General features: G+C 38.0%; 1 long non-coding RNA gene across 2 annotated transcripts; it reads left to right on the plus strand.

The window, feature by feature from the left end:
- The first annotated feature begins 1807 nt into the window (after positions 1-1807).
- LOC140157004 (uncharacterized) lies at positions 1808-23776 on the plus strand. 2 transcript variants are annotated; one of them, XR_011859622.1, is made up of 4 exons: positions 1808-2458; positions 6306-6330; positions 8280-8356; positions 23413-23776. It is a non-coding gene; the product is annotated as an uncharacterized lncRNA (long non-coding RNA). The 2 variants fall into 2 exon arrangements; XR_011859621.1 differs by having other exon boundaries at positions 1808-2092.

The raw sequence follows: 23776 nt of genomic DNA on the forward strand, positions 1-23776 counted from the left end.
AGAAAAAAGAAAGAAAGATGTGAAAAGGGTGTTTGGTACAAAAATTACGCAAAAGTATCTTTCTCTCTTCATGTTTTTTCCTTTCTCTCTCCCCAGCTCTCTCCCCCTGTCTCTTTTCCCTGCACTAGGGTGCCCAATTTTTTCCCCTTCCCCACAATGTTATTGGGCATTTCAGGGTCGTTGTTATAAGGTGATGGATTGAACACAGATAGGTAGTTTTTCGATATCGTCACTAATGAATTCCTTTCCTAGAAATTATATCTATTTTTTATTGAATGAAAGATAAAAACAAGTATAAAGTACAGCATTTATAAAGCTTTTGAAAAAGATAATCCACGGGAATACGGGATTAATTATAATATGAGTAGGCCTACCTGCATTCAAGAAATGCAAATGAAGCGAAAAGCTTTATTTGGGGCGCCCTCTACGGAGGGGGCACCATATAGGCATGACTTTGTGAAAAGTTTCTAATTTCATCTTGCTAGATTTACTCCTTAATTGTTTTGCTAAAATTATGCCCAGCTCAGAAATAAAACCATAATATGTTTGGATTTTATTTTATTATTGTTTTCTGATAGGCATATGCACGGGATAAAATGGTGTGCGTATATTCTTTGTTTAAAATACAAAATTAATGGACTTATAAAAACACCAAATAAACCGTGACCTCTGTATGGTCAGGTATGGTTTAAACCAGTTTACCGCATCTTTGAACCCGATAGACGGTGACATTTGACCATTCTAATTATGTATGTTTTGAACATGTTTGCACATGAACTAGTTGTTTACAGTGTGAAGAATCTACAACATGCTTATCTATCAGGGCACAGTTCTTTAACCCCAATAGGCCTACATTTGTGCATTCATTGAATGACCTTTGAAAATATCTGCAACTTAAGGCCAAATTTTGCACTATGATTGTTTAATTGAGGTTATTGATAATATGCCACTGGAATAAGGCCATTGTGGTCCATAGTGATTGCAGTAGCAACTGTTTTGCACACCTAATCCTTAAACCAAACAAAACAACCACTGACCAATTGTTACGTTCGCTGCCGGCTTATCTTCTTAATAAAACTATGAAATCACACCATCAGGCGAAGTTTTACCATAATTCTTAGACTAGTTAGAGTCCTTTTATTCCTCTCTCCATCCTCTCTCCTCTTTCTTTTTTTCCCATTCCATAGTTTTACGACATCGCGGTCGGACATTACATTCAAAAGTGAATTACAATAATAAAATACATTCGCAATCCTGGCGCTACGCAAATCTGCGGACATAGCGCGCCACGCCGCGTACTAGTTTGAGCGCATATTGCAATTAATCGCGCATTGATAACATTACCACATGACACTCCCCGAACTCCTATATGATTGTGTCAATCATCTCAAAAATGCACATTTAAATCGCGTTAAATTTACATCTTTTTGTGTGCATAAATATAATTTCATGCATACATTTGTTTTTAATGCACGTTTTAATTCATTTTATAAAATATTCTCCAAACGTACATTTGCCATAAATACAAATAAAATTTATGTGATAAATTTCTTCTCCAATGATAATCTCACACAAGTTTCCATCTCTCCAAAACATAATGAATTAAGTTATACATGTCCATGTTTATATGGAAATGTCGCTTGACTAATAGAGGTAGTCATTGTGACGTCAGCGCCGCCATCTTGTGGGTACGGAGTGCCTTGTTGCTAAGATAACCGCGTTGACGCTTGACTGAAGAGGTGCGTCACGCGCTGCGACTCCGCGTAATCGGGGGCGTAATGTCTAACGCATGACATGCAGAACGCAGTTGGAGGGCCGTCATGCGCGTTTTCCGTAAAAGGTCAAATTATTAACGTACGTGACCTTTGGAGTATGAACTTCGCAACCTAAGACATTTCCTTACTTGTATTTCACGCCAAAAAAGAAAGAAAATTTCCCAAGAAAATTGCTTTTTTCATGAAACAGTAAACAATGTATACATGTGTGATAATATTACTCGGTTGGTGAAGTTTCTTTACAAATATATAAAAAAATTGTGCGGCTATTCTTTTTCACTGTATAGCGTCCTCATCGTCGGCCAATAACTTCTCCGGTAAGTTTTGTTTACCTTGGTTATGCAACTTCTAACCCGGATATTTTCTGTCTTAACGCTTCTGTAGTGATTATTTTGGACGAATCGTTAATAAACAGCTCTTATCTTATAATAATTCAAATTCCAAGAATTGAACCTAAAAATTTAAGAAGATATCGTCGTTTGAAAATGGACACCCAAATCAGCATTGTCAGCCCGCCGAATTCGTAGGGCATGCAGGGATCGCATTATAGTAACAGTAGCGTTTGAGCATGGACTGCTGGCACTGCTGCTAGCCGCCTAGCCACAGTCCATGGTTTGTGGCTTGGTATTGCCCGAGACGTTAGGAAACGTGCTATTGAAATAAAAGTTACACATTTATAATCTGTAAGCTTCTAATTTCATGATTTGCTCACATCCGAGACCGAGTCATGCATGGACGGTACGCATGTCAATTGTCATGATGTACTGTAGAGTGTAGTCTACGTAGTATGTGACCACATCCACATGAATGATTCATCATTCATGGTGATCATGGTCCATAATGGTAATAATAAACTCATGCAGTAACGCGTTTTGGGTCAAGCTCATGAGCTGGGAGAAAAAAATCCCAGGTCGAAAATAGCATATCGTACACGATAGACCATCTAAGTCTAAGTTATCGTAAATCGGTTTCTCCAAGGTCGACCATTAATTTTGGGTTGCCTGCCAACGCCCAGGATTTTTACTAGCCAGGTCGACCCACGACAAGCATGTACGTGACCCGACCATGGCGTTGTGTATAAACCATTGTACAGCGTTCATTTATAACTTTTGCAAGCGCCGGTGTCGGTGATGCTTTTACGAAATTACGAACAATATCAGTTTGTCTTGACTTGGCATCTAAATTAATTCACATTATTGCATAGGCCTACTCTCATATTCGTATTTATTAAAGTAGGCCCATTTGTTTTAGTTTGCAAAATACAGAGGCAAATTTAAGCATATTATAGTCATACATACTTCCAAGTTTTCTACTTGAATTTGTGTCAATGACCTTCACACATGATAAAACTAAAAGCTTTTTACTTGTATCCAATGCACAATAAGTTTGCATTGACGGTAGGGCCTATGACCCGTCAGCCCATAGCGCTCTGTTTCAGACTTTTGAGAAAAAGAAAGTAATAAATTATGAGAGGAGGTCACATCTATGTTATGTCACAGTATGTGCCAGACATAGGCCTACATATTTTATACTTTATTATTATTTGGTGATTGGTCCACAACAACAACCACCACGAATGGAGTGCCAATTTCTATTAGCCTATCTTTCAATCAACAAGCACTGAATCTCCCAGCTTGACCAATTCGGCCTCAGTAACTGCATGCCCAGAGTTCTGATTGAGTCGAAATTGTGTAAACAGCTAGTGCCGATCACAAATGATACATTTGTGTGTTCTTCAAAATATGAAATCTATACGTAAATGTATCAGACTCAGTTCCAATAGTTCCAAGGAGTGCTACATGTATGTATGTGACGCTGTGGTTTAGTGTGCATTCAGGATTCACACTGTAGATAGCCATTGGAACAAGAAATCTTTGCTCTAAAAATGATTGCAAATACGGTAATTACACTATTTGTAATCATTTCTTCACCACAAAATATGATATGAAGGCCTAGATTTTATGCCAGTTTGCGAGAATGAAAAACCACCCGAGACACTTCACATACCGGTACTGCATGATTCTATGAAAGTTGATTCTCGCAACAAATGTTACGAGAATCATTACGAGAATTGATTATGTGATTGTCGTAGAATCTGAGGCCGTGATATGAAAACTCAGGTAAGCAATGTATGATATGAAGAATGGATCAAACAGGTTGTCAATTAGGCGACAAAAAAAACATGTTCTACGGGAGGATGGACCTTTCAAGTAGGGTCTGTCTGGCTTTTTAAATTTTTTAATGACCCATAAAATCACCAAAATCTGTGTAAATATTTTGCAATTTGGGAAAATACAAGAAAAATTTAATTTGGGGTCAACATTAATTTGTACAGGATTTGTTTTTCAATTTGTTCAAAATCTGGGTTGGTCGGTCCCGTAGAACAGGGTTTTCTTTTTTCGTCACCTTATGGTCAGTATTATATTTTGTAACATAAGGGACCATTCACAAACACATGTTGGGGGGCCGGGGGGGAGGGGGCGGCTCAGCTGATAATGCAAAAAAAAAAAAAAATTAAGATGGCATCCCATGGTTGCATACCTTATTTATCTGTTACCGTACTAATAGTAAACAACAATTATTTGATCAACATTTACCCCAAGGTCATGTTCAGTGATTTCCAAATGTAATTTATCTAAAGCCAAAAATGGGGCTATTTCGGCCACCTGAAAAATAATGATATCTGAGGGGCTGTATTTTTTAACATCTTTGTGGATTTACATTGGAAATATTTGAGACCACTTTTTCCGAGTACTAGTATGTTAGCGTGGCTGATTGCGGTAGGCCACTGGTTAAATAAAAGTTCTTGATAAAACAGGAATTGGTTTGGTAGTTAATTTATTTCTTCATGCTGGTAGTGGTACTGACTACTGATACATATAAATCAACTAAATACAGAACGACCAATTATTGTGGTGTTGACCTGATGAGAGTTTGAGTGAGAGAGAACAACCTCCTAGCACGCCACAGCTTTTATTACTGATTCCCCTATTCATAAACAAATATCCTTCGTCGATCATAATCAATTGGAATGATTCAGCAGTTTTTGCGAGTTTTCCGCATCAACATTTTGCACTATTACAAGTATCTAGTTTGACAAAACCAGAAAGATAGCAATTTTACTATCATTGGGGTTATTTCGGCCACCTATATTAAATAGGGTGTGGCTGAATTTCAGTCACCCATTTATCAAAGGAAAATAATATGAAGGCAAATTTTGTTCACAAAGATAAAAATTCATGGTGAAGGGGCTAAAAGGTGCTAACAAATAACCAAAACTTGCAGAAAGAAAGCACATGGTCGCATGTCATAAGCCCTGGGGGTTCACTCCCATTGTGGCCTGTACATGGTACACCATCCATGATAATAAAAACGCAGAAAAAGGATAGTTTTTCGTGGTTAGGCAAGATACGTGCTTATCATGTTTAGGGTGTCAAAAACATAAAAAATTGGAAAAAGCGTAGCAAAATTGCAATTGCTAATACGCGGAAATGAAATTTAGGGTACCGTATGAAATTTGATGCAAGGAATAAAATCCCTGGTTAAGATGTGAAAGCAGGCGCGTGTTACCTGTTTAGGGTATCGTTTTAACCACGGGTTAAATCCTTGTTAATGGTGCTTTTCAAAAATTGATTATCGCGGGTGGTGTACAGGCCACAATGGGAGTGACGCCCCTGGGGTCATAATGTGGTGTACCGTATTCGTTCCAATAAGCGTCCAGGGTGCTTAACAAAGTCATTTTGGGTGGGCGCTTATTTTTAACCTACATGTAATACCTAATTTTTTTCGTAAGGGGTGTTGAATAGAGACAAATTTACGCATGTTTTAAAAGGGTCCTGAGACGTTCTAGTAGCTTTTCTGATGTAGAAAATGTATTGCAAGTTTCACTGTATCGACGTCTATTTGTCACTGCAACATTGATGGTAGTGGTACCCTTTAGCAAATTGGAAATTTCCTGGGTGGGCCTTATTAGGGCACGGCCGCTTATTGGAACGAATTATGGTAATTTGTGTGGACAAAACCTATTATGATTCACTTCCATCCATTTTATTGCATAGCATAATTTCACTAATTCCATACTAAATGCTGGTGTAATTTTGTAGTACCGGTATCAAAAATGTCATTTCCCGCGCAATTCTGTGGTCACCATTTGTAGTAGTAGTATTAGTATAGTTGTAAATCCCTACTTTCAACAGGATCACCATCAGGAAATCGAACCCGATTTTAAGTTTTATTCACTTCTAATAAACGCCCCGTTTTGTCCCGTGGCATTTATTACAGGGAATATGGTAAATGATATATAAATGTGTGTTGCTAGAGTAAGTACACAAGACATTGTTTATTAGTATTGGCAAAGTAGGTTGTATAGTACCATAGATGCATGGTTGTGTATCTTTTCTGTTTCCATTTTAAAATGTTGGACTTAAAAAACACCTCTTACAGAATCTGTCATCTTCATTGTAAGCATTACAGTTGAATATGTGGATTCACTAAACTACAATAACTATATTATTTACTTTGTTTTAATAGGAAGAGCCGACTACTTGGGAAAATGGTAAGAGTCAGTGTTGTTTTCTGAATCAAATTTGTGTGATATTTGTCACATACCCACTCAACAAAAGTTAGGAAAGGCGTGTACTCAGCCATGAAAAATGTTATTGTTTCAAATGGGGTGTCATTGTTAAAGGGAGTATTGTACTGTGATCCAGTGATATGCCACACGATATGAATAATTGAAGATACAGATGCTTGAAAAAACTTTCCAAACTTTTGTTGAGTTTATGAATATTGTATAGGTGTACTCCAAACCCGATTTGCCCTTTTTAGCAAGAAACTCCCCTAGCAGGATTTTATTGCATTTTTAGGGATTCAATCATGTTTCACCGTTGTTCATCACCGTTTAACAACGATGCGGCCGCGGCGTCGTCTGCGTGGTTTACTTCGCAAGGGTAGCTTTAGCTGCCCGAGCGAAGTATACCACGCAGACGCGCCGGCCGCGAGTTGTTAAACGGTTATGAACAACGGTGAAACATGATTGAATCCCTTTCAACAACGAAAAGAAGCTAAAGATCGTAAATTCACATGATTATTTTTATGAGGAGTGTCAGTTAATCATGGTCACTCAGCCTTGCAAAGACGTCGATGATTTATCTGTTGATATCCGCAATAAAACCACAGAATAAAACTGCAATGTTTAGCCGCTACCTGAAAAATGAATGAATTCAACTTGAAAGCTTGCGTACGCACACAGGTTCCAGGCATGACGAATTTTACGCGCTCTCGCGTAACGTGTAGTCTTGCTCGCGTTCGCGTATACGCTACAGTAAAAGTGTGGGTTCATCACGGTTTAACAACGGTTGGCTCCTGTACAAAGGTATAGGAAGAGTTGTTGAATTGCAATTTATACATTTTACCCGTTAAAAGGATTGTATCTAAAAGATACATGGTAATTTGTCTGAAATGTACTACGTTACAGAATTTTAAAAGATAAACCCTCCCAGCACCTCTTTTAGTTTATAATTATAATGTTCTAATATTTATGTTGGGTGATGTTCTTGATCAGGGGTTTGAGAGTTCCTCTTTTCAGCTGATTTCCTCGTATTTGGTTGGCAAAATTTACACATTTTCTTTTATTTTCAGCCCATATTTAGCATTTTTACCCTGATTTTACGCTGTTTTTCAGCGATTTTGAGTAATTTTCCTCCTTTTTGGTCTGTGACCTCTCACACCCCTGCTTGATGCAAACTATAAAACACAAATTTAAAATTAAAAACACTAGGTACACTGGAGTGTTAAGTTCTAGCGCTACCACTGCTTTTAGGTACAATTTAAAAATGCAAATTGAACCAAATTACAGACTTCAGTTTAGCCAAGGAAGCATGCCAGGGAAGTACACTTTAAAATAGCGGGATCATTACAATGACCCTAAACGCACCAACTAGAATTTTTAAAACTCTTTGAAACATGTGTTTTAACCCATTGGGATTCAAATTGGTGGAAAAGGAGCCTAAATTAGTTTTTTTTTTCTGGTCACAATCACATACCGTATATGTGCACTGTGAATCTTGAATGGCTCCTTTTCCGGGCTTAATTGTGAGTCCAACTTCCACTTGTACATAAGATACGGTCAAATGGAATTTGATGCACTACCACATCCAATCTGGTATCCAACACTATCCAGTCCACATCTCAACCTAGTAGTGCTGTAAAGTGGAAGTACTTGTAAAATATACAAGAAACTCATGTTCACTTGTTCAGAGTTAACCATAATCCAAAGAAGTTTTAAGTTTAAATGCAATAGTCAGAGTATGCACAATGGCAGTGGCTTGTACAAAGGGGGGGGGGGGGCAGAGGAGCCATGCTTTTGTTGGTCATTCAGGGGATTCATGGGATTCATGTGAAAAAGTTAAAACGAAAATTTGCTCCTAATCAGACTCCATACCCATATTTCTATATAATTCCTTGTTTTATTGATTGATTTTCATTATTTTATTTCTGCTACAGGACAGGTGCAGGTGCAGTACAGGTGTAGTACTGGTGCAAGTGACGCCAGGATAAGCTAATTTCCATTTACAAACAAGGTACTATCCATCACTTTTTAAATTATGTGTATAGGCCTATTTGTATTCCTCACTGTGTTGTTTTTACAATCAATTATGGCACCTGGTCCTTTGAGTAATTGTACTAAATTACATCCAGACAGATCCAGTGGTCCTTGTGCTGTTTGTCAGGAGCATAGAACATCAGCATACTGGCACATAGAACAGGCCGATCTAGAGAACCCTATCCATGTACAGTTAGTGGCTAATTTAAGAATACTAGGTGTCAATGATGGGGATTGTGTATGCAAAATCTGTCGATCTAAATGTGAGAGTGAGACATTTTCCAATATTGAACCGAATTCTTGTAAAAAGGCAAATGTGATCACTGCTGTGTGCGAATTGTGTGAAGGTTGACCAGCGATACCATCAGAAGACAAAGTTCACTCACCAAGATGTACAAGAGCATCTTGGTGTTGCCCTTCAAGCGGGGTGTCAACTTCACAATGTCCAATTGTGTCATACACATTACTCAGAGTTGTACAATACTTCATGTTTGTCATCATTAGCATGTTGTATTTGTGACAAGAAATCCAACTCAAGATTATTGTTGAAGACTTTCCGGAAAGTTGGTGCTGGTATATTTGGTGAGGCAGCAATTGAGTATGCATGTGTGATGGTGGGGAGGGTAATTGGCAATAGCGACTATTTATGTAGGTATTGCTTTAGTTGTGTTGTAAAGTATCAGAAAAGTGTGTCATTTAGCCGGGAGAATTTGGCATTTTCAAATTTGTTCCAAATTTTTGAAAATATAGAAGATACGGATGCTGACAAAGATGGTTATGTTGACGATGATGTTGTTGTTCATGATGATGATGAGGATAGTGCTGATGATGGCAATCATCATGATGATTTTCATTCTTGTGAAATTGTCAGCCTGTCACATACAATGTTATTTCTGCGTGATGTATTAGTGAAAGATGAAGCCATCTTACTTCACACTTTGTACAAAAAGTATGTCAGCATTTTACAAGAGCACTGTGTACGGTCTCCAAGTTGTAACACCAATTTTGATTTTTGTCTGCATAGTCCCGATTGGCTCAAACAAAGAGTACTTAAGACCTTGGGTACTTCTGTCATTGTTTCAGCAATTAATAAACAGCCTCGATATGGTACAATGATCAGACATCATGCAAGCAATTTGGAGACTCTGCTGCACAAAATGCTCTTTGACTTGCATGTACATCTGAATGAAGATCTGAATCGTATTGAACATGTCAGCCCCTTAGTTCCACAATCTATGGACTCAAAATTAAGCGAGGTTGCGGAATATTTGAATACCATACTAGTTGATCATGCAACAACTGCTGTTAATCAAAGAAAAGCAGGCCCATTGGCAATTGATACATATTCTTTTGAAGATGCTATTAAGTGTATCCCACCTCAAGTGTGGAATTTCATTGTGAAACTTTCTTTTGGGCTGCATGAAAAGAAGAGATATCTTCGCATGCAAGCATCACATACTTTCAAATGGTCCAGCCATTATATGGAACACTTATATGAATCAGACAAACTTAACAAGTCGAAGTTGCTCCGCAGATTTTTTATTTTGTCATCACTTCTGTATACTGTCAATAGAGAGTGTTACTTCCCTCTCCATCTCCTTCTTTCAGATGTCATTGACAAATACACCATTTCCTCAACAGAATGCCTTACCATATTGTCCAGGTTTGGTGTTACAGTATCGAAGGGTAGTCTTTTGAGATACCAAACCTGGGCTTCAAAGCAAGAAATGGCTGCAAAGAAAAGCATTCTTTCTTCTTCATTCTGTGTGGCGTCCATTGATAACATCGATAGAAATGCCAGCTATGCTGCTGTAAAAGCCTCACAACATGGACGTGGCTTTCATGGCACATCAGTTCAAGCTGTAGAGCCTTTGCCACTGACATCTGCAAGTAGTGTAAGGGCAGTTTGTAGTGAGTCAACTGGTAGTATTTTCACCCATGATAGGAGAGGTCGGACTCTTAGCACTGATGATATCCTTAACTATCACAATGTTACACCTGTGGTTTCTAATACAGATTTCAAATCCAGGCAGAAGTACTTTTTTAAGTCGTCTGTCGAAGATTTTAAGGTCACACAGCTTGAAGAAGATTACTTAGAGAATTTGAAGCAAAAAATCTTTGTATACATGTTGACTAAGACTCTGTCTGCCACAGAGCATCAACAAAAGTACTTCCTCCCAGACCTGAGAGATTCTATCAAATTAACATGTCCCCCTACCACTGAGAAATCCAGTGTTCACTTCACTGCATTGATCCCTAAGCCTGCTGATAACAAAGAGACCTTGCTTGAAGCTCTGAGCTTAGTGAAGAACAAGCATGGCGTAGGTGAACTTGTGGATAAGCTTGTAGTTGCAGGGGATGGAAAAACTTATCTACTCTTGCTTGATCTCATAAAGGACTACCCAGAAGCCTTGGATTGGTTGCTCCCATATTTAGGTGAATGGCACTTACTTAAGAACATCCAAGCGCCCTTGTGTAAGGTGTACATGGATGCGGGTCTGAAGGATTTGCTGAAGATGTACCACCATGGCGCCACAAGTAAAGCTGTGTTGAATTCAACCAGTTTTGAAAAGAGTAACCAGTTTCTTCTGCAGACATGGGAAGCTTTATACAGGCATGTTCTTACCAATTTTTTGCAGAGTTCAAGTAAGAATGCGATTTCTTTCTCAAACATACTTCACATATCTGTTGATAACAGGAGTGAATGTTTGGAATTTCTCAAACAAGAACTTCAAGCCCCTTCTGACTTATGCTCAGAACTGCATGCCAAGTTCAATCAATTTTGTTCAGACTTGTGCATAAAGAGTGGTACTTTTCAATTCTGGCATAATTTTGTTCACAGAGACATGTTCTTTTATGTTGGTCTGTACTTGGCAATTCGTGGAAGAGATTTTCAGTTGAGAAACATATGTGTTCGCAAATTAGGGCCTATCTTTCAGGCACTAGACAGACACATCTATTTGCGGATTACCCCTTACCACCTGGCAGACCTCAAGGAAAACTTTCCAGTTGGTATTCTCCAAGAATTCCAACAAGGTGCCTTTACAGTAAGTTTAACGGGTAAACCCATGTCGTCTAGTGCATTTGATGAGGCACATGAGCAAGAAGTCAACAAAAACGTCAAAATGGCAATGACTGCCACAAGCGAAGAAAACATTGCCCGCCTTTGTTCAATATCTACCTCACAGAGCAAGAGTAATGAAAAATCTGAACCACGAAATACTAAATGACAAAGAGAATTACCAAAGTATGTCCTTTGAGAAAGACCGTGAGATTAACATATTGGGCTACCAACAGAGGTTGAAGAAGTCCAACCTGTTTTCTGATGATTCTCTGGCTAGTCCAAATTCTGTTCATAATATTTTCTCTTCTGAGGTTGCCAATGCCACTGTGTCTGAAAGTCTTTTGACTTTTTATGATCGTGGCGAGGTTGCCTTTGAAGATTATATGAAATGTGTTGTGTTGAGAAAGCCAGAGACATCAGTGAACAGCAGCAGGAAAAGAATGAATTTGAAAACATTTTCAAAGCCAAAGCCCACAGTACCCCGTCAGAGGAAAGAAATATCTGATCAACGACTTCAGATATCCTGCTTGAGAAGACAAATTGCCTTTTCCAGACAACACAAGAAACCGGTGACCAATTTTCAGCAATTTATTGCTCTGCCTAGAGCAATTTGTACACCAGTTGGTCTGCCAAATAAGAATGTGAAAGCAGTAATTTCTGAGTTGTATGAGAAAAGGTATCCCAATGTGTTTATGCCTACTGTGTCATCATATCAGTCCATCTGCACAGCATACATTGTAGATGGAATGTTCCTTATACAGACAAGACCATGTGAACCTCAAAAAACATTTGGAGATTACCTCACTTCTCTATTCCGGCGGTGGGTACTTCTCCCTTTAGCCATATACAAGGCTTCTGAGGTTCACATAGTCTTCGATCATCCACACAGGCACCAAGTCAGTCCAAAAGATGTGGAGCGATCCAGGCGTGATGAAAACTGTCAGCCTCTCATCATGGATGAAAACATCACTGCAACCACAAAATTACCACCCAGCGACGCACCATGGAGCAACTTCCTTGCTAATCGCAAGTTGAAGAGGTTGCTGGTCAACCTTGTTTCTGATATATTTCTTGGGTTAACCAAGTATTTAGATCATGGACAGGTTGTTATTGTTGGTGGGGGATTTGATGGTGATCTTCAAGATAAAGCTTACAGTGGTTCTGTTAATGGAATTAGACAGGTGCCTGCATATTTCGCCAACCACGAAGAAGCAGACACACGTGTCTGGCTCCATGCGTGCACCACCCAATGTGGCAGAATCATAATCTACAGTCCAGACCGAGATGTTTTCAACGTTGGGCTGCCCTTGTTCAACATATGCCTGGCAAAGATGTGTATGTGCATCTCCGTGCAGATTTTGGAAATGAATTGTTTTGCAGTTTATCTACTTTGATTCAGGCAATCCAAACAGACCTTTCTTTTCAAGAAGTAGGTATGGATAGTCTAAGTGCACTCCCAGCCATCCTGCAAATGCTCTTCATCTGTAGTGGATGTGACTATGTATCTTATTTTGTCAGACATACAAAGAGAAGTTTTCTTGAAACACTGATCCGTGACTGCAAATTTATCACAGGTAGCCCCCTTTGTGGACAACTTCACCAATTCCATGGTTCCAATTTGAATCATGGTCTCTTGGCATTTTATCGTATGGTGGGATCAGTGTATTTCAGGGCACATAAGAATGCTTTTGATGAGTCTTCACCAGAGGAGCTGTATAACTCCATTGTTTTATCTGATCCCAATCAGACCTTCTCACTATTCACTCTCAATTTCTTCGTAAAATACGTGAGGGTCACTACCACAGAATTTCTAGCGAAAGTGAATGGATGCCCACCCAAGAGGCTTTGAGATTGCATTGGCTTAGGTGTTGCTGGACGGCCCAAGTATGGAGCCAATCATGTGTACAGTTCTTGAAAGTCCCAAAACTCGCAGATTATGGTTGGGAAGTCAGTGATGGCCATGTAAGTGTTGTGTGGGACTCGCAACAAAACATGGCTGATGTCAATGCAAATGTTCAGTATGCTAAAGTCTAGTGGTTGTGGTTGCAAATCAGGATGCAAATCCGGTCTTTGTAAATGCAAAAGAGCATTTCTTCAATGTGTAGGCTGCAGATGTATTAATTGTGAGAACAAAGGTAACAAACATGCTGATGTGGGAATGTCAGCCACATCAGCCGTTGTCAATAATTTGGAACGTGTCAGAGATTTAGTTAGTGATAGTGAAGAGGAATCCTCAGACGATGAATCTGCAGGTGATGATGCTCTCAACGAGTTGCAAACTGAAACATCAATCCTCATTGTTGAAGACATGCAAACTGAAATACCCATCTGCGCCATTGATGACATAGAAATTTTGGAGGATGAACCTTTTGAAAATGACGAGTAGACTTCTTAATCCATTCACTGAACTTTTCAGCTCATTTCACCCAATTGAGTGAAATCAGAAACACATTGTTCGGATAAAAATACCCTCTGGGAAGTGTTTTATACCCCTACAGATGAAAAATTCACAATTGAAAGGGTTCCAAATATGTAATATACCCATACAGCAAATTGCTTAAAGAAATCCCTGGTGTAGGGGTATGGGTTAGGCATGTGTTACGGTATGATAAGGGGTTTGATTGGACAATTTACAAAATTGATTATACTTTTTGTTTAATTTTTCCCATTAAAAAAAAAAGGATAAGGAGCGAAATGCGGCGACAAATTCCAGCTTAGTAAAACCCATCACTTTTACCCATTACTTTTTTCTAAATTCAAAGAATAAATTCTGTTTGTTTCTCATATTTTTGTGAGCTCCAAGTTTCTCTGAAGATTTTGTCCTTTTTTAGAATAATTTATCATTATTAATATTGTTCAACTCCAAAACAGAATTGTCCATTTCTGTGTGAACAGTGTGCATTATTCCAGGAAAGTGATCTGTTTGTGGGCTTAAAGTAGGGTTCAAAGTAACTTTCAAAGCAGTCAAACATTCTGGGTGAAATGTAGTGAAAACTTATGTTACAGGCTCTGAATCAACATGTATTATTTGGCTGTAGATAGTCATTTGTTACCAAAATGGTAAAATCCTGCATGAATTACATTGATATTTATTTGCTAGTTCTTAATAAGGCAAGTGAAAACACCCTGAAGAGCTCCCCACATTATGTTAAGTGTCAGTGTTCTTAAATTTCATGTGATAATATGTGACTCCATGAAAGGGACAGGCAAGCTCTGCAGAGTCCAGCATATAATGCAATTGTGATGATTCTTCAGATGAAGTCATGGTGGTATTCTTGAAGCTGATTGAATCTATTTACCATATTGTTTATAATAAATGCCCCAGGTAGAGTCACATGATTCCTTGTATTATGGTCTACACAGGTAGAGTCACATGATTCCTTGTAGTATGGTCTACACAGGTAGAGTCATAATGATTCCTTGTAGTATGGTCTACACAGGTAGAGTCACAGTGATTCCTTGTAGTATGGTCTACACAGGTAGAGTCACAATGATTCCTTGTAGTATGGTCTACACAGGTAGAGTCACATTGATTCCTTGTAGTATGGTCTACACAGGTAGAGTCACAATGATTCCTTGTAGTATGGTCTACACAGGTAGAGTCACAATGATTCCTTGTAGTATGGTCTACACAGGTAGAGTCACAATGATTCCTTGTATTATGGTTTACACAGGTAGAGTCATAATGATTCCTTGTATTATGGTCTACACAGGTAGAGTCACAATGATTCCTTGTATTATGGTCTACACAAGTAGAGTCATAATGATTCCTTGTATTATGGTCTATACAGGTAGAGTCACAATGATTCCTTGTATTATGGTCTACACAGGTAGAGTCACAGTGATTCCTTGTATTATGGTCTACACAGGTAGAGTCACAATGATTCCTTGTATTATGGTCTACACAGGTAGAGTCACAATGATTCCTTGTATTATGGTCTACACAGGTAGAGTCATAATGATTCCTTGTATTATGGTCTATACAGGTAGAGTCACAATGATTCCTTGTATTATGGTCTACACAGGTAGAGTCACAGTGATTCCTTGTATTATGGTCTATACAGGTAGAGTCGCAATGATTCCTTGTATTATGGTCTACACAGGTAGAGTCACAATGATTCCTTGTAGTATGGTCTACACAGGTAGAGTCACAGTGATTCCTTGTACTATGGTCTACACAGGTAGAGTCAATGATTCCTTGTAGTATGGTCTACACAGGTAGAGTCACAATGATTCCTTGTATTATGGTCTACACAGGTAGAGTCATACTGATTCCTTGTAGTATTGTCTACACAGGTAGAGTCACAATGATTCCTTGTATTATGGTCTACACAGGTAGAGTCAATGATTCCTTGTAGTATGGTCTACACAGGTAGAGTCACAATGATTCCTTGTATTATGGTCTACACAGGTAGAGTCACAATGATTCCTTGTAGTATGGTCTACACAGGTAGAGTCATAATGATTCCTTGTAGTATTGTCTACACAGGTAGAGTCACAATGATTCCTTGTATTATGGTCTACACAGGTAGAGTCACAATGATTCCTTGTATTATGGTCTATACAGGTAGAGTCACAATGATTCCTTGTATTATGGTCTATACAGGTAGAGTCACAATGATTCCTTGTATTATGGTCTATACAGGTGCAGGTGAAGATCTGATATTCTGTCTGATTGTGACAATCTTTTCTTTGAATAAGTTACTGAAGTGATTGCTTTGCAGTTCCATAGAGTCACATGAGGGCAAAGATGAAACAGAACGATTCAGCAATGTATTCAGTGTCTTAAAAACAGTCTTAGTGTCTGTCGATTTCAGTTTGGCAACGTAATACTTGATTGTTCATGGCGAATCAGTTTTGATAACTGGATTTGATCAAGATAATTTTGATGGTCTTCATAGCTACCACTTTTCTGCCATTTCCTTTTAAGTTTTGCGACAGTTGCAAGGAGAACATCTTTGGTATACCACTGAGGGTTACTCTTAAACACATGCGAACGAGTGTTCGTGGGGCAATGATTATCAAGAACATTCTTGACAGCCTGATCATAGAAATCAACTCGGGTATTACTACCACTATCAAAAGGAAATGATTGAAAAGCTTCACACAAATCAGCCTTAAAGGCAGCACTACCATCCATTTCTTTATAATTATGAGTACAAGAAGTAACTTTATTACAATATGGTTTGGCACGATTAATGTCATTTAATTAATGACATAGTGTTTAGATGGTTTTCTTGTGTACAAGATGTCAAGCACTTCGCAATCTGAAAGAAGAGAATCGTCAGAGCCGGAAATTACGAGATCAATAATGTGATCACCATGTGTAGGCTGATCGACATGCTGAGTAAGGCCAGCATCCGTTAGAGAATCCAAAAACTTGGCAACTTAGGGTTTATTTGGTGTATTCAAATGTAAATTGAAATCACCAACAACTAAGAGTTTGCCAGAAAGCAGGGTGATTTCATCCAAGAATTCATCAAATTCAAGAAGAAATTAAACTTGACGTCTTCAACCCATTCTTTTTGGAGGGATGAGGCCTATGCACAACAAATAGGCGATATTGGTTTGAGGAATCAGAAATGCATGCAAGCTCAAAAGTCATGGGTCTGCTTCTGTGATGCTGGATACCAAGTTCCTTAGCAGTGTTGTAAGTCTCATTGGAAATCCATTTGCTGGATTTGTGGGCAAGTGCTAGCAGTTCACTACTGTAGTGCAAAACAGTAGGAGATGCTGGTTGGCTTGGAGGTTGTTGTCAAAGTGGAACAAGTTCATACATGGTGAGTTCTTGAGTGGTATATGATAACAATTGAGTAGCACTAATCATGCTAATAGGTTCTTGAGTTATTGACTGGTCAAACTCCAAATGCAGTGGAGTATATGAACAGTGACATAGGTATACCAAAATCCTAATTGGCTCTTTTACATTTTACATTTTACATTTACAGGCATTTATGGCGCCATTCACAAAGATACCATGGCGCTTACAAAAATATACACAAAAGTCAAATAACAAGAGAACAGTTCAAGAAAACAAATGAGTCTTTAGCATAGACTTGAACGCGGCTGTAGTCTCAGCAGAGTTTATGTCCACGGGTAGTGAATTCCATGCGTAGCGGCTGCAATGTGAAATCTGTTTTCGCCAGTCATTCTGTGGCTGCGTCTTGGTATAGCGGTTAGTGTCAGAAGACGATCGCAAAGGTACGAGGAGGAACATAAACGGTAAAGTAGTCTGAAATGTAGTTGGGACTCAGTTGTTGCATGGACTTGTAGACATACAGAAGGATTTTAAGCGAACAGTACTCGTTGGCGAACTGGAAGCCAGTGCAAGGTCTCTAGGAGATTGGAAGCTTCAGTTCTGCGACCAACTGCAAAAACCAGTCTCGCAGCATTATTCTGTAGGCGTTGTAGTCTTGTAAGATCTTTGCCGAATAATGAGGTGAAGAGTCCGTTGCAATAGTCTAGACGAGATGAAATGAGCGCAAGAACTGCAAGGTGGCAAGTGTCCTGGTCGATGAATTGACGAACACGCCAGAGATTTCGTGAATTGGAAATTGATGGATCTGCGAAGGAAGTTGACATGGCTGGAAAGAGTCATTGCGTGGATTGAACATGACGCCGAGGTTTGAACAGTCTCAGATGGCTTGATCTTGGCCGTGCTAATGGTGAGTTCAATTTGGGGCAAGTGTTTAAGATTGTAAGGTGACCCTGCAACAAAGAACTCCGTCTTAGAATCGTTCAGCTTCAGACAGTTTGATGACATCCAGGTTTTGATTTCATGGATACAGCGAGTCAATGTAGACAGGGCACGCTCCATGTCACCGGGAATGCTGGGATTAAACGAGATGTAAAGTTGTGTGTCGTCTGCATAGATATGATATCTAATTCCATGACTGATGGCAATGTCACTTATGGGACGAATATATGCGGTAAACAGAAGTGGGCCCATTACAGAGCCTTGCGGCACACCAAAATCGCTAGTTATGGGATCAGATAAATGACCAGCAACATTAACTTGGCTTTTCCAGTCACATAGGTAGGAGGTGAACCACTGAAGAGCAGTGTTGGATACAGCAAAGCGTTTTTCAAGACGGCTAATCAAGATGTTATGTTCTATGGTATCAAGTTATTGACTGGTCAAACTCCACTTGCAATGGAGTATATGTACAGTGACATAACACAAGAGTTACATGTATATGAAAATCCAGATATGTTGAAAAATCATCATGAAATTTCAGTATGTTGAAACCTCGATCCAGAATAAAACATGATCGGAATTGTCCATACATGACTGTAAGTGGCCTATAAACCACTAAAAACACAAGTGCTCAGGAGCACAAAAAGAGAGTGGCAGCAGCTCAATCAGCGCCCATATCTTAGATAGATTGCGGTGCAGTGGCAAGTGAACAATGTCTTTCTTTGTCCGTCTTTTTTGCATGTAAACAAGGCAGGTCTCCCATAGTTTTTATTATCTGCCTTTGTGATTATGATACTTCTAGCAGGGGTAGAATTTTATTCCATCTTGTGAGGCAACAGAATCTTACAAGAACAGATTCTCTTCAATTAGTAGGTAGACTTGAAATACAAGAATCTCTTTGGATTCTCACAAATCAGGAGATATGGAGAATACCCATTAAAATGGATTCTTGAATTGGATTCTGACCAAAATTATAAACCTGCATATGATCTGCTGATTAAAATTTATTGCTACCTGTAGGGCCACGCCCAATCCAAACATTTGAATGGTAGAGGAAATTACAGGGATTACAATTGTGCACTTATAAGATTGTCTGATTGAGATACACAGTTGGTGTTGGTCATACAGAAAGGCTCATTATAAATATTCATGGAATTGAACATACATGTTGTGCATCTACAAATACTAAATGTATGGATTCCAACATATATTAGTGGGTCTATTACACGGTAAAGCTAACTGTGACTTAAATTGCCAATTGTGACAGATATATGGCCACACGTTTTGAACTCGCCACCCAAAAATGGTGGTGGTGTTACGTATTTTCAAATTATGATCTGTTCAACTCATTATACCTCGTCTAAACAAAAAGATTATGTCATGGTTTTGGTCACATTTGAAAGCTAAATAATACCACTAAATAACCTGTAAATATGAAGGATATAGCTTCTCAACTAACGGCTGTGGTTGATTGAATTAAGAGCAGTCAGGGTGGTGGAGGGGGGGAAGCGGTACACAAAACTCTATGGGAACACAACGTTTCATGTGTGTAACTTGAATAAATTCACTGCTACAGGGGCTATAAACTTGGTTTTGGTCTTAATTTGCAGCTAAACAATTCTGCTAATTGTTTTTAATCATTTTAAACTCTTTATGATTGGTTTAGCCTATAAAATTCAAACTTTTACGTACAAAACCACCCGTTTTCATATTAAACACTGTAGTAAGTAATGCGGATGTCTTCAAAATCTAAAAGTTGCTGTAAAATTGTTATTACCGTACTGACGCGAGAATTTTTTTTTAAAGTTACTTACCCTATCATAGTCAAAGTATACATTTTAGGAAATTTGATGAGGAATCTAAATATGGACTTACTTTTTCTGTATGGGTTAGGGGTAAAATGTTGCAGTTCAAAATATGATAAATTGTAAAAAATTCCAACATACTTTTGGACACCCTGTATTCCGAGATTACCAAACAGCTGTGATTTTTTTCTCTTCCAAAGTCTGACTCTGTAGGCTCCCCCTATCCTCTAACTAAATAGATGTTGTTTTCTTTCAGTTTATTACTGCAAGTTAGTAATAAGCAATGCGTTAAGTAACCCTTTTTGTATCCGGAATTATTTTATTCCACCCTGTATAATTTCAAGGTCACCCTGTATAATGAGTTGGAATATGTATTGTTACATTCATTATGCCTTCAGCTTTCCAAAAATGTATCCTTTTGCTAGTTTAGGGTTGATAATAGTGGAGATATTTTAATTTCAAACTTGATTGGTGAAAAAATTCATATATTTGTGATGTAACGCTACGGGTGGCGAGTTCAAAACACATGGCCATATACTTAAATGTGTAAATATACCTGAAGTTAAATCAATGATTTTGATAAGGAAAAAATTTGTCTCAACTCTCAAACTTAAGAAAATTTTCTCCAAGCATTTTACACAAGCTAAACATATGTATACTATGCATGCAAAACCAGTGCAATGTACAGTATTATAATGGTTTGTATACCTAAAAGAATGAACAATGACAGTAGCGGGGACAGTAGATGTGTATATAGGTCAAAATATGTGATGCCACTCAAAGAAGGAAATGTTGATATTTCCACTGGGAAAAATCAGGTGAGGTATAATGTTTGAAGCAAAACCATTACTCCACTGTGCACCTTAAACGAAATAACCGATCAGCTTCATTATTATGTCTTCAGAATCTTGCATCCTATACCTTTGTACATAACCTGGCTGTCCAATAAATTTGTGTATCGGTCTCCTGGAGCTGCAGGGTTTTTCATATTTGTAACCTCTTCATAGAGTGCATAGTTCATTTTTATTACACGTATGTGCACAAGTTGCCATGTATGTCTCTTTTGGTGTGAAATCACCTTTTTGAGAAAAAATCACATTTTTGACCAGAAATCACTTTTTTGAACAAAAATCATCTTCTTAACCAAAAATCATATTTTGGACCAAAAAATACATTTTAAACAAAATCACATTTTTGAGCAGAAATAACATTTTCTTAACAAAAAAATCTGGTTTTCTTTACTAAAAATCATGTTTTTGACCAAAAAAAGATTCTGAAGACATAATAATGATAAAATTGGACAGATACTTTCACATGAAACCTGAATTTATCGATCTCGCTAGAGTTTTCAAATATCACGCTCGACTTCGTCTCGCATGATATTTGAAAACTCTAGCTCGACCGATAAATTCAGGTATCATGCTCAACTTCCTTTCAATTTTATATCAAACTTGGTATGATATATTTGGCTAATGTGCTGTACAGTTTTGTGTCATTTTATTTGCTTATTTATGGATATTAATGAGCTTACTAGGCGGTTACCCGTATTTGGCTGTTCTCGGCTGGGCACGATTACCTGATTGTACATACCCACCAAGTTTTATGCTCATTCAAGACATTACCTATGACACTTGGTCCTCAAGCTAATAATGCTATGGCAGGAAAACAAAAGGTCACTGGACCATTTTTTTTGTTTATGGGGGCAGTGCAGTATGAATACATCTGATATGGAATACTTGGGTATCTATTGACCCGGTGGGTTAATTGTGTCAAAAATGGTTCCTAGAATCGTTTTACAGTTGATTGCTGTATGCAAATATTGAGGACTACATTACAATGCTTACTTTGTCAAGATTATTACTTGTTGAATCTAACAATCACATATTGTATACTAAAATGTATAGAACAAACTTGGATTCCAATTTACAGGTATTGCCAACTATGACTTATATTATTACTGTGAGTGACTACAATTGCAAAACAAGACTTCTTTCCAACTGTGACAACTACCTAATGTGTCAACTGCATACATTTTGAACTCTTGGATATGGACCTGTAGAAACAAATGATTTTAAGCAGTTGCACAAGTCACGCAGTGTATAATACCTGCAAGAATGAATTGTGACTATGAGTGCAAGAGTTTTACAAATATTAAGGCAACTGAACCTCATCTGGTGATGAAACAGAATATCTGATGGTCTGAAATTGAAGCCTGCATACAGGATGGAGCATGGAATATTCAACTACATGCAGTGTAGTGAAGTGTATATAGTATAGTTCATCTCAGAGCAACAGAAATGAGAAAGGCCACATTGGCATTGCAATACCGTGTGGGTGTGCCAATTGAGGATTGAATGTCCTGAATTGAATGATGAATTATTTCAACTGGTGATCCATATTAATAATATGAAGCCTGCATATATGAAACTTTGCAGTGTGTATCAATGTGTTAACATTGGATTATAGATTATTGACTTTTAAACTTGATGCCCAAGTCCAGGGCCCAAAGTAATGAAATGAGGCTTGATGATTTTGAGCACTTGTGTCTCCCCTCGAAGCGACTGCTGAACTGCCCCCAAAAAATAATTTTTCACCATGAGAATGATGTGTGATGGGGTTCATGTGTACATACACTGTGTGTGTGTGTTCATGTTTTGCAAGCTAAAAACACTAGGATTTTGGGTTGCTACCATTTTCCACTCAACAAGTAAGCAGTATTGGAGGCATTGTTCTTCCAAAGAATTTTTGGCAGAGTAATTTTTGCTGCATGCCAAAAACATTGAAGTATATGTTGGCTCATACTCTCATTATCTGTGCTTTGGACAGATCAAATGATTGCTAATTTTGCTATTGGTGAGGTAATTGGGTGTTATATGACACCAGAATAATGTACATTTGTAAGATATAGGCCTAATTGATATTGATGAGAGCCATAAAAATCTGCTTGAATGGAATGTTCTTATCTGCATTGATCACATTTTGGCCCAATCAGAATCAGAATCTTTAATATGGTACATCCATAATAATATAAAACCATTCATGAATAACATGGTGCAATAATTTGCTGAACTGTCCATCTGTTATGAATTTAATTGTATCCAATTTCAATTGGATAATGGTTCCTGGTGATGAATCATTAAATAGAAGCATCTACTCAAATTAATCTCTCTTTTAGAGTCAGACCAGTCTTCACTGTGAAGATGTGAAAATTTGGACACAATGAGTTTCGTGCAAAATAATGCCCATTCTCAAGTACAATGTATGCTTTGCTGAATTTGCATCATCTTTGAGAGCATAATGTTTGATTTGGTGCACCAAAAATCTATAGAGAGTGAACACTGAATCAGGTGGCAGAAAAAACGAATGAAAGAAAAAGGAAATAGAACTCACACAGCAGTTTATTATGGCTCACAGTTGTTTGTTATCACTGTTTTAACCCTCTTCTTTTTTCTTTTTTTTCATTTCAGATCATCAAAAGGTTTGTAAGATGGGAGTTTGTTTAAATAACATTGACATGCTGGAGGAATGCCATTATAATTTCATAACTGCAGTGTAGCATAACATTCAGTGATTACATTCTTGACTTGTGTGTCAAGCTGGAGTAATGCCCACATTGCAAACTTTTCTTTATATTTTATGGCGTATCATTCAGTAATTACAATCTTGACTTGTGTGTCAAGCTGGGTATATTTGCCATTTAATCTAGTTTTGTCTTTTATTCCAGTTTTAATTCTAACTCGGAGGCAATTTCAGTGTGCATATTTTATACAGTGACATTAATAAATAGTAATCCTCAATTAAAAACATTCTCATTCAAAATATCTTTAACAA

This window comes from Amphiura filiformis, chromosome 7 (assembly GCF_039555335.1).
Source record: "Amphiura filiformis chromosome 7, Afil_fr2py, whole genome shotgun sequence".
Taxonomy (NCBI): domain Eukaryota; kingdom Metazoa; phylum Echinodermata; class Ophiuroidea; order Amphilepidida; family Amphiuridae; genus Amphiura; species Amphiura filiformis.